The sequence below is a fragment of the Musca autumnalis genome, unplaced genomic scaffold (assembly GCF_047663935.1).
Source record: "Musca autumnalis isolate F117 unplaced genomic scaffold, ASM4766393v1 scaffold_1, whole genome shotgun sequence".
NCBI lineage: Eukaryota > Metazoa > Arthropoda > Insecta > Diptera > Muscidae > Musca > Musca autumnalis.
Window position 1 is genome coordinate 135,742,309 of NW_027411644.1, and position 13,257 is coordinate 135,755,565.

Sequence of the window (13,257 nt, forward strand, 5' to 3'; positions counted from 1 at the left end):
TTTTACAACAGCTAAGCAGTCGGATCGGACTAAGAGGGGGGAGTGTAACCGACTACATTTCGCCTTCACTGGATTATGATGTAGCGAAGATAACTATCCCTGATAGAAGTGCATGGAAGCATGGCAGACCACTACCCGATAGCCTTTCCATCTTTACTGATGGTTCAAAGATGGATGAAGGTACTGGAGCGGGGGTGTACTGCGAAGAGCTAAACATTAAACGCTCGTTCAAGCTTAATGCAAACTGCATTTCAGTGTTTTTCAGGCTGAAGTCTTTGCAGTATTGAAGGCCTTAGAATTAGTAGCAGGAATGACGGACAACGCAGGCAGGACAGTTACAGTCTATGTAGATAGTTAGGCTGCCCTTAAGGCGTTAGGATCTTACACTATTAAATCTAAGATCGTTCAAGATTGTAGGTCCACCTTAAAAACTTGCAATTTAAGCGTCAACCTTTGTTGGGTTCCAGGGCACTGCAATGTTGAAGGGAATGAGATTGTTGATGAACTAGCAAGGCGAGGCTCCCAGTCCTCTGACCTTATGGTAGAGGACTATGTCAAGCCACCGCTCTGCTCATTCCTCAGCAAACTCTGCCTGGTTTATGCAGAGAAAACCGTAAGAATTTGGCAAGACGTACCTGGTTGCAAGGTATCGAAGTCAATCTGGCCGACAATCTCAGGGCGTAGAACTGCGTCTCTTCTCTCACTTTGCAAGTCGGAAATCAGAATCGCTACAGGGGTCATAACTGGCCCATGTAGAATAAGATTTTTGACTTGTAAGTGGGATGATAACAACATTGAGTACTGTAGGTTATGTGAGGATGAGGAGGAAACGGAGACAATCGAGCACCTTTTATGTAGATGTCCTAGACTGATGGTCAAAAGGCATAGACTATTTGGTGTACATGTGATTGACTCTCTTTCTTACTTCTCCTCTATTGACCCTACTATCCTGGTGGTTTACTACAAGAGTCTAAAGTGTCTCTGGGGCGGGTCAAAACAGGCTTAGTACAGTCTAGAAAAATAATATCGTTCTTCTTAAAACAATCTACTACTCTTCTTTACAATTACTCATTCTTCTTATTCTCGTCTCTTTTGTCTTATCACCTTCCCCTTTCCGTAAGTCCACTTTTTTTGGAAATCGCGTTTTTGTTACAGGATGATAGTACATGTCAAAACACGTCGTATGATACAAAGAAAATGGTAGTATGTCGCGTTTTTCTATATGTTTTGCCCTTGTCGGAAAAGGTCGTAAGTTTACAAAACGCACAAATTTGAGTACGAAAAGGTCGTAAGTCCACAGGAAAATGTATACTTTAAAAGAATACTACAGCTAATGTAGTTCAGATATAATGTTTAACGTCATCCATGGTTGGGGTACAATGTAAAGAACTAGCCTACACATTTGGATGATAATCGGATGATATTTGGCGGTGCCATTGGACCAAACTTTTGAACAAAAATGTTATAATTTCTATATTGCAACGAAAATTTACATTTGAAATCTATTTTCCCTTATAAGCAAACTGATTATGAAAGATGATGCTACAATTGTATATCGACACCAACATTTCTGAAGATTTTTATACCCTCCACCATAATATGGAGGGTTTAATTAAATTAAATAATTCAGTTTGTAACATATCGATATATTCACTGTAGACCCTATAAATTATATATATTCTTAATCAGAGTAAAATTCTAAGTCAGTATAACCATGACCGTCTGTCCGTCTTTTGAAATTAAGATACAGCTCGCAATTTTAAAGATATATCTTCGTGATTTGGTATAGAAGTTTCTATTACTTCTAGGATGTTTGGTATTGACGCCTTCATATAGTCCCCATAGAACGGTACCTCCAGATTTCCGGTATTTTGAAGGTGTGGCCTCAATATTCCTCAGAAATGGCTGAAATTTGGTATTTATTCTTCGTTTGGGGTTTTTTGTTTTTGTCTGCAAACCATGTAGAATCTTCAGCATGTAATGTCTTCCTGGGCTTAGGAAGTTTATCATCAGAGCTTTCAGATTCACCGTGAAAACCATAGGAAACTAGACCCATGACAACATCGTATAATTCCATTCCAAATTCATACTGATCTTTGTTAGCAAAAACCATTATGTGTTCATAGTTTAATAACATTTCAATCAATTATTATATTAGAATCATTTAATAATATAAACATTGCACTTACCCGTCCGTTAGAAGGTATTACTTTATTCAATTCAGAATACGAACTAATCTCGTTATGTGAATAAATGTCCCCAGAGAAACCACAAATTACCAGTTAATAAAGTTAAGTAAGATATGCGACTGTAAAACAGTAAAAATCTTGGGTTTTTTATATTTTTTTCAATATTTGAGGTATTTGAACACATACAGCATCCCAATTTGTATCAATGAAAAGAAGCCAGAAGTCCATCTTTCATAATCAGTTTGCTTATAAGGGAAAATAGATTTCAAATGTAAATTTTCGTTGCAATATAGAAATTATCACATTTTTGTTCAAAAGTTTGGTCCAAAGGCACCGCCATATATCATCCGATTATCATCCAAAGGTGTAGGCTAGTTCTTTACATTGTACCCCAACCATGGACGACGTTAAACATTATATCTGAACTACTTTAGCAGTAGTATTCTTTTAAAGTATACATTTTCCTGTGGACTTACGACCTTTTCCGACAAGGGCAAAACATATAGAAAAACGCGACATACTACCATTTTCTTTGTATCATACGACGTGTTTTGACATGTACTATCATCCTGTAACAAAAACGCGATTTCCAAAAAAAGTGGACTTACGACCTTTTCCGACGGAGCAGACGATATATTTGTGTTCAGGACAAAGAGGCCTACCTGTGGTAAAAATTTCAGAAGAATCGAGAGGTCGCTTGTATACCCATGTTAAACGGCGTTTGCATTAGAGTTTTTTGTCGGATTAACCTTCTTTATGAGGATATATTTGATGTTTGCTCTATGGAATTTACACTTTGAAACCCCCAGTGGGTTTATTAAATCCGGTTAAGTGTAAACGGGGTATTAAACTAAAACGTAAAACGCGGTACACACGATCAGTTTTGTCCAACAGCTTTACTCAAATCGGTTGCTTGCCAGTGTGGCCATTCAGGCAACCACAAAAAAATTTGTGGATATTGGACAGTCAATTGTTGGTTGTGTCCTGGTTTGATGGTGTGAACAAAAAAAGCATTATTCAAGGAATACATTTGCGGTGTAAATATAATCAGCCCAATCATGAATGAAAATTCCGTGCGAATTTTCCCTTCTTTGCTATCACAAATAAAAAAACCGATGGAGAAAAAGTAGGTATCATGAACGCTCTCAAACATGTGTTTTCCTCCAAAAAATCACCCTTGCAAAACTGAAGGGAGTTTACAAAAAATCTTAGTATTTCCCACAAACTTTGTACAAAACATGCAAAATAAATACTTCTGTTGGGATTTATGCTAAAATCTTTAACTTGTGATGGAAAATTATTAAAAATTGAACAAATTTTACAAAATAACAGTTTGCAAATTCAGTCACTCTCCACTTTTTGTACCGATCAACGATTGGATGAGAGAATTTTGAACATACAAATTTGCTTCACAACAATTGTTGATAAAGCACTGGATAAATGCATATTTTCAATTACTTTTATTTCAAAATGCATATTTTTTTAAATTTTTGCCATTATTTTATTAAAAAACACTCGTTTCAAACACAATAACAGTTCCATAGCACAATGGAGTCTCCTTGGAATTTTGCAATCCCATTTGATAGTTTTCATAATTACACTGTGCTACAGTGAAAATTTGCAGGGGTTCTAATGCATAAATTCAGTTTTGTGGGAGTCCACAGAAGACGAAAATACCTCTGGTTTCTTTGGGTCACTTCGGTTTTTCATTTTATAACGGTAAATGTAGTGAAAAATGGGCTTTCTTGGATTTTCAACTTTAAACGGACATTACTTCTTTTTTCCACAACCGATTTGCACACACTGTTTTTCGTTATAAAGGGGAGTGTAATGCCTTTCGAATAAGCAATAGATTTTTAAAATCGGTTAACAAATGGCTATGTAATAGTGGTTTAAGTGTGACAAAAACGCATTAAAAAACAGTAAAATGTTTTTCCTTGTGCTCTAGGCTGCGTAAATGACACCTAACAGTACAATTATTTACAGTTAGCAAGTAGGAAATTTAGTTGGCTTTCCAAAATGGGAAAAAAACAAGAAAATCCCATGAAAAATGAATGCGTTATGGCATTTTTTGTGTTTCAACTTTTTGGTTTTTTTCATATTTTCCTTTATAAAACATTGATACCTTGTGCGTAATTGTTAAGCAGGATAATCACAATTAGAATCATACATGCTAAGCTACCCATCTTTTATAAAGGAAAATATGAAAAAAATCAAATAGTTGAAAAACAAAAAATGCCATAACTCATTCATTTTTCAACCGATTTCGTTGGTTTTTCCCATTTTGTAAAGCCAACAAAATTTCCTACTTGCTAACAGTAAATAATTGTACTGTTAGGTGTCGTTTACGCAGCCTAGAGCACAATGAAAAACATTGTACTGTTTTTTAATGCGTTTTTGTCACACTTAAGCCACTATTGACTAGCCATTTGTTAACCGATTTTAAAAATCTATGGCTTGTTCGAAAGGCATTACTCTCCCCTTTATAACGAAAAACAGTGTGTGCAAATCGGTTGTGGAAAAAAGAAGTAATGTCCGTTTAAATTTGAAAATTCAAGAAAGTAAATTTTTCACTACATTTACCGTTATAAAATCAAAACCCGAAGTGACCCAAAGAAACCAAAGGTATTTTCGTCTTCTATGGACTCCCACAAAACCGAATTTGTGCATCAGAAATCCTGCAAAAAAATTTTGTCCACTTTTGTATCACAGTGTTATTAACATCTTCCGAATGTCTTTGATGTATAAAAGTGTAATTTATTTGAATAAATTTTTAATTTTGTCTAAAAACACAAACACTTAACATTTTCTATTTGTTCTCACAACAATTAGGGCATACAAGGTATGAAAAAGACCCTTCAGTGCTGCCAAATTCAATTTCTCACATTATTCATGATAGGAGGAATGTTCTCTCGAGAAAAATCTATTCCGCGAGAACTGTATTCCGCAAGAATATTCATGATTGGGCTGAATATGAAATAAAAGAACTAGTATTTTTCTATTAATTTCGAGAATTACTATTGAACATAGTATCGCTGTCATAATAAAACAAATTTCTAAGGAGACAGTTAGAAATGAGTGCTTGTAATTAAATAATGGCAAAAATTGAAAAAATATGAATTTTGAACTAAAAATAATTGAAAATATGCATTTATCCAGTGTTTTTATTTTAACAAATGTTGTACAACAATTCTGTATGTCCAAAATTCTCTCATCCCATCGTTGGTCAGTACAAAAATTGTGTACAAGACATGCAAAATAAACAGTTTTGTTGGGGTTTTATATTAAAATCTTCAATTCGCTGTTGGTAATTTATTAAAAACTGATCATATTTTACAAAATAACATTAGTTTGCAAACTCATTCACTCTCACAACGATGGGATGGCTGAATTTTGCACATACAAAATACCGATTCGTTATTGTTGAAAACACTGGATAAATGCATATTTTCAATTATTTTTATTTCAAAATTCATATTTTTTTAATTTTTGCCATCTTTTTATTAAAAACACTCGTTTTAAATACATTCGTGATAGTGGCAGTTCCATAGCTCCATTCACAGTTTCCTTGGAATTTTCCAACCTTGTTTGATGTTTTTCGTTGATGTGTAAAAGTGTAATTTATTTGATAAAATTTGTTTATTTTGTCTAAAAACACAAACACTTAACATTTCCTCTTTGTTTTCACAACAATTAGGGCACACAAGGTATGAAAAAGACCCTGCTGTGCTGCCAAATTCAATGATTATTTTTCTCACATTATTCATGATAGGAGGAATGTTCTCTCGAGAAAAATCTATTCCGCGAGAACTGCATTCCGCAAGAATATTCATGATTGGGCTGATTAAGATTTTTCGTAAACTCCCTTCAGTTTTGCAAGGGAGATTGTTTGAAGGAAAGCACATGTTTGAGGGCGTTCATGATACCTACTTTTTCTCCATCGAAATGTTTTTCCTTGCGGATTTTTTGTTTGTGATAGGAAAGAAGGGGAAAGAGAGAAATTCCGCACGGAATTTTCATTCAATATTGGGCTGTTTGTCTAAAAACACAAACACATAACATTTTTTCCTTTTTCATAACAATTAGGGCACACAAGATAAGAAGAAGACCCTTCAGTGCTGCCAAATTCAATGACTATTTTTCTCACATTATTCATAATAGAAGGAATGTTTTTTCGAGAAAAATCTATTCCGCGAGAGTTATATTCCGCAGAAATATTCGTTGTTGTGCTGATTGAAATCTTAACTGGCAATGGAAAGACAATCAGCCCAATCACGAATTTCCGCAAGGAATTCTGTTCCTCCGGAAAATGATTTCCTTGAAGGGGTGATTCCTCAAACCACTAATTCCGATGGAATGAAAAAATAGGAATATGGCAACATTCAAAATCAGCTGTTTGACGTTTTCGCACTTTGCTTACCCTATATGTATTTTTTGGCGTTTGTTTACTTTTTGTGGGAAGTGAAGTTTTAATTGAATATGAAAACACAGTAAAGAAAATTAAAACAAGAACAGTATTGTTATGCGCATTTATTTGGAGAATGTTGCTGACCATGAGGAGCATCAAAAAAGTTGGAAGTGATTGCAGCAAGAAGGCAGTTGAGGGATGCAATTAACCCACTTGAACTACCAGAATCCTTGTAAGTTTACAAAATAGTTGTATAAATAAATTTCTCCTGATTATTACATATTTTTCAAGATTCAGAAAATATTACCGAGTTAACAAGCCGGTCTTTCTTTACTTGTTGGAAGTGGTCTCCAAAAATACGCCAGCAACAAAAAAACAATTTGGAATTCCTGCAATAAGAAAGCTTAGTGCGGCACTACGTTTCTTTGCAGAAGGAGGATACCAAACAAGCGTTGGAAAGGACTGTGACGTCGGACTTGCACAATCAACTCTAAGCAAGGTTCTTGTGGAAATGGTAACGGTACTTGAAACTCACTTGCGTACTAAGTGGATAAAAGTGCCGAGAAGTACCGAGGAGAAAAGGAAGATTGCTTTGGGATTCTACAAGAAACATCGAATTCCTGGTGTTATTGGGTGCATAGATGGAACCCACGCGCAAATTATTGCACCAATCGACAACAAACATCTTTTCTATAACAGAAAAGGAAAATTTAGCATGAATGTTTTGCTTGTAAGTTGTTGTTCTGTTATGCGTATTTCACGTATCAGTAACACTATTTTCTTTTAGTATTGTGACCATGAATTGAAAATCCGGTATGTAGACGCTTCGCACCCAGGGGCTTGTCACGATTCATTCGTGTGGAGCACGAGTGATCTTCGAAATTATTTCGAAGAGAGATACTTACAGGGTGAAAGTAAGCTTTGGCTCCGAGGTAGGCGATATACCAAAATTAAAAAAACATAAATAATTTTGACATTTATTTAAAGGAGATGCTGGTAATCCTCTTGAGCCTTGGCTTCTTATCCCACATAGATGCCGGAAATCGGTTCCCAAGAAATGGCATTGCGCAACATCCACACCAAGTGCCAAAACATTATTGAAAGAACTATTGGAGTTCTAAGAAACTTTGGAGGTGTCTCCTTGGTGCAGGAGAATTACACTACGGGCCAGAAAAAGCTGCAAGAATTGTGAATGTATGTTGCGCACTGCACAATATATGTATACACTATAAAGTGAGAGAAGAAGAAATTGATACAACGCCAGTGGAAATGCCTCAGGAAGAAACACCTGCAACTAGTGTCAACCAATACCTCTTTGCAGCACAAACTGTAAGATTTAACATTGGCGAAGTTTTGCATACTAGCGAATGTATAAAATATTTGTTATGGCTGGCCTTAAAATATATTTCTTGATCTCAAAATATATTTTTGTGAAAAATAAAAGACTGAAGTTACGCGTTATTTTAAATTTAAAAAAACAAAACCAAACAAAACAAGTAAGAACAGACTATAGTCGGACGGGGCCGACCATGTGATACCCTATACCACTATCCCTGTGCACTAGCTTTCCGGGCTAGCTGTTATAAGATGTGCATTAGAAATTTTACCAATTTTCACACAAAAGTTTTGATCAATTTAACCCGCTAAATATTATCCGATCATACCGTTGACTTGCACGCTACTTCTTCATCTCAAACCAAAACTACGTTTAAAATTTCGCGCCGATCGGACTATTATTGCGACCTACAGAGCGGCTACAAAATCGAGCAAAAATTTTGTTTTTGGTCCATTTCATCCCTTTAACATTTCACGATCATCGCCAAAAACTAATCAGTTCTATTCTGGTCCAAACCCGACCTCCATACTAAATTTCGTGACAATCGGTCCATAATTGCGGCCTCTAGCTTGATTACAATTTTTAATGGACGGACAGACGGACGGACGGACGGACACACATCGCTAAATCGCTTTATCTCGTCGAGATATGAAGTTTGGTATACCACATGAGGGGTCTACGACGAATATTTCGCGGCGTTACATGAATTTTTGGGAAAACAAACTTATTATACCCTTTTCCACATTGTGGTATAGGGTATAAATACATTTGTATTCATAACAATAGAATAAATAAAAATATTTGTACTCATTTCAGTGGAAGGAACAAAGTAAAGCAAATGTTACACATTTAGTCAAAATTTTGAAAATCAGTTTCACTAATTTGTTGTAATTGCAAATTGTTTTTTTGCAATTTATATTCTATTTCTTTAAGCCGATACTTTTCCATAACAATGTTATGACGCTGCATTTCCTATAGCTTTCAACCTTTGCATCTCCTGGAGATGTCTTGAGTGTATATCACGCAACTGGTCTATTGACTTGCATATATTCTTTTGTACTTCAGTTTGTTCAGTTTGGATTGAGGCAACCAATTTTACTGACTTCAATACTTCGTTTTGAATTGCGAGTTCGGTCTGAAGTACATCATATGACATATGTGTACTGGCTTCACTTTTTGGCTTGTTATTTTTTGTTTTATTTTTAATTGGGGCAGATGCCTTCACTGTAGCTATTGACAAACTCGTCCAAAATCTCGATGATTAATGGGAGAATATCTTCTTCTGGATCATCTAAACCTATGGGTTTTACCGACACCCCTTTACTGAAGATTTCATCGTGATTATGTTGTATATCGCTTCTTCTGAGGGCGATAATATCTGTTCTTTATTGGGGCCACCGCCGGTTCCCTTCTTGTTTTTAAAATTCTGGGCAGCCCTCTGTCTCACATACTTTTTTGTTCTGCCCAAATCTAAGATCAAAAAGTAACATAATTTATTGATTAAATACACCAACCTTTGTTTTACCTTCTTCCAATCTGCAATGCATTTGCTTGGCTTTGGCCCAAAAGCGTAAAAGTGTCTCCTTGTTGCCTTTGAAAAATTCGCGAGCGATGTCTGGATTTGATTCCATTAGGGAAACCAGATGTTGCATTTGCGTCTTATTTGTATTTTTGACCTATGAAACGAGAGTGTAAGATTTATTAACTTTTCTAAGTATAAGTTATCATAAATACTTACATTTTCTGGAAAAGTCCCTGCAGTTTTAAAAGTTAATTCTTTTGGAGGAAAATACAAATCCAACGTCTTTGTGATATATACTTTTTTCTCTTTTCTTCTTTATTCGTTTTTAGACGGTTGCCAAAAAAAGGTGCACATTTTAAAATTATAAACAAGAGGAATTCCGTACGGATTTTTCATTCGAGATAGTAGGAAAAGGAAATGGGAAAAATTCGCCAAGGAATTGTTATTCGTGATTGGGCTGAATAAAAAAAAATATAAAAAACGCCTTTAACATATGAAGCAAGAACAACACAGCTTGGATTAAATAGAGATCGGAGGAAACACAGTTACGATATGTACACTTCCGAATGCCACCCTGAGAACAGCAACAGGGTGCCACCTCATGACTCCAGTGGACCATCTAAATGAGGAGGCAAATATTCTTCCAGTATATTGAAGCAATCACATGCTTTCGTTGCAGTAACTGCTCGGTAGAGCTGGCAAACTATCGATATCACCCCCATTCGATTTTTTCGATATTTCCGCTTCAAACTATCGATAAAATCGATACTATCGTGGATTTATCACCCTATCAAATTTGAATCCAAAATGACCGACAAACGTGTTTTGTTTACATTTGATTGAAATAACGTTGTAAAATCCAATTTTAAAACGTCGGTACGTTAAGTTTTCGTGCTCTCGAGAAGGAGTTTGAAGAGATTTGTTCCAGCTCATTTTAACGAAATCATAATAATATTTCACTTTCTATTCTTACTGACTCGTCGGCGTTAAAAAAAATAAAAAAATAGTGTGAATACAAAACAAAAATGACTCATGGCAATTAAATTCCCCGAAGATAAAAGCCCTTTTGCAGTATACTGCCAGAAATTGCCAAAACCAAACGCAAAATCAAATTCATAGAGAAAGTGCTATGGATCGCCACAACGCTCTTCATCTTCTTGGTATGATGTCAAAACCCTCTGTTGAACCTCTCTTCTTGATTCGTGCCAACCCTTATGGAATAGGGGTTCTCTCCCATTGTTACATCTGGCTTGATTATGCAATTGTTGACTGGTGTCAAAATCATTCAAGTTGGTGACACTCCCAAGGATCGTGCTTTGTTCAATGACGCCCAAAAACTCTTTGGTATGGTTATTACCATTGGTCAAGCCATTGTTTATGTCATGTCTGAAATGTATAGTGATCCATCTGAAATAGGTGTCGGTGTTTGCTTCTTGATCATCATGCGAAACCTATGTGTGGAAGGTCTTCTCACCAACCACCGGTACGTGATACTGAAGTCGAAGGTGCCGTTATTGCCTTGTTCCATTTTATGGTCACTCGAAACGATAATGTTCGTGGTGGCCACTGCTCTCGTCTTTGCCGTTGTCATCTACTTCCAAGGTTTCCTAGTTGATTTGCCAACCACATTTTCCCGTTATCAAGTTGTTCTACACCTCGAACATTCCCTTCATCTTGCACAAATGATGGCCGTTAAATTCCAAGGTAACTTCTCCATCAACCTCCTTGGTGTTTGGGATCATGTTGGTAGTGGCGGCCCAGTTCGCTCCTACCCCACCCTTCCGTCAGCGCCATTTTCTTTAAGCTTTTAAAAAACTTCATGAAATCGTTTTATTCATTTACACAAAAAGCATGAAGAATCAATCGCGTCTGTTAACAATTTGCTTTAACAAATTTCTGGCTATTGTTTTTGCGGCTCCTATTTAGTTATATCAAAATGTTCGATAGTATCGATATAAAAAGCTATTCATCGATATTGGTGTAAAAAATCAAGTATCGATAATATCGATATTTCCATCGATGGTTTGCCAGCACTACTGCTCGGGTGTTTCCGTGAGAGCCATCCCAATTACCCGCCCATTTGTTATAGTAAATTCTTTTAATTTATTCCTGGGATATTTTGCAATGGCTTGCAATTTTATTGCATCTTTGAACTGCATAAAAACACATTCCGAAATTGCCTTTAAACTCCATCCAAAGCACTGCATGAAAACCCGTAAAGGGTTAGTTTAAATGCGATTCCAGGGGGATAGTTAAAGTGCAGTGCCAAAGCGTTAGTTAAAATGCGGTACTAATGGAGTACATCTTTCAGTAGTAGCGCTGTTGTGAAAATCATGAGTGAAAATGCATAATTTGATGTACTTTCAAATCCCTTGTACATATGATTTAACTGCATCTTTGGAGGCAAACTTTTTGCTGGGTTATTTTCAAGTATATAGAAAATAACCATGTATTTATTAATATGGATCATTTTATTTTTATTTAATTGTTGTTATTGTTTTTTTTTTTTCATCTGTTTCTGGTAGTCAGTGTCCATGTTTATTGAACAAATTTTATAAGTTGGATGACGGTTTGGCATCCAATCCATATTTACGAAAAATCGACTGTCAACTGATCGTGTGTCACCGGATTTAACAAACCCACTGGGTTTCAAATGTCAATTCCATTGCTTATATTTCAAATAAATTCTCATAAAGAAGGTTAACCCTGCAAAAGGCTAACCCAAACATGGCCTAACCCAAAAATTTGTACAATCTTTACAAAATGCGGTTCGATAATAAACCTGTAACGCCTTGTTCATACTAGGGTTAATTCGCTCTCTATTCGTTGTTCGAACCCAAATTTCATTTTCATGTTCATTTATGTTATTTAACAACCAGCTAAAACATCGGTATAAATCTTATAAAACGAAGACTTAGAATCCGTGTGGTAAACTTTTTGTGTAAAAAGATGTTTCATACATACTTTAAAACCAGATTAGTTTGAGCAGCGAGAAAACTTTTATTCTTGCATAGAGTAGTCAGAAAAAAAGAAAGAAAAGAAAAGAAAAACAAAACAAAAAAAGATTTAATTACTTCATTTCCCAACAAAAGTTTGAGAAAGAACAATTATTTCTGTACATTGTTCAATTTACATTACACTCCGAACGAGGATGAAATATGTCCCATCTCTAACAAATGAGAGGATTTATCGAAATAAATATTAGACAGGAAAAATACAAAATTTATTTAAAACCCAAACATTCGTAGAAAAACTGCATATCATGAATGAAAACTAAACGGTTTAACGACTAGTATATATTGAAATCATACCAAATAAAAATATTTTTTCAGTTCAGATCAATTAATTTTACTCGTCTTTTGGCCGAAACTTTCTTTAAAATCAGTAAATAAAAAGCATGAAACTATGAATTATGTTGCTATGATTTGTGTACCATGTCGTATGAACGGGTTAACCCTCTCATCCCCAAATTTTTTTCCTTGTGCTAATAGTTATTTTGAAAACATATAATTAAAGTATATGTCAAAAATTCGGATCGTTACTCCCACTGTTTCGGAAGATACAGAACATTATTTCTGAAATTTATATGGTCATTATTTTGTGGAATTGTGTCAAAAATGTTTTAATCGTTCAGGAGCGTTCGTTTGGTCTTACTTTTGAAGGATCAGAACTAAAATTTAACATAAAGCTCATATATTTTGATTTAGAAAAGATTAGAATAATTTGGACTGTACACAACGCATTTTAATATTAAAATAGCGGTAATTACACGCTCATAAAGACAATGTTGCATATATGCAAC

At 35.3% G+C, this 13,257-nt stretch overlaps 1 long non-coding RNA gene and 1 pseudogene across 1 annotated transcript; both read left to right on the forward strand.

The window, feature by feature from the left end:
* The first annotated feature begins 4,615 nt into the window (after positions 1-4,615).
* On the forward strand, positions 4,616-8,754 carry LOC141386851 (uncharacterized). The gene is made up of 4 exons (XR_012408438.1): positions 4,616-6,829; positions 6,889-7,327; positions 7,385-7,529; positions 7,585-8,754. It is a non-coding gene; the product is annotated as an uncharacterized lncRNA (long non-coding RNA).
* A 1,901-nt stretch (positions 8,755-10,655) lies between these two features.
* LOC141386832 (protein transport protein Sec61 subunit alpha-like) lies at positions 10,656-11,359 on the forward strand (annotated as a pseudogene).
* The last annotated feature ends 1,898 nt before the right edge of the window (positions 11,360-13,257 follow it).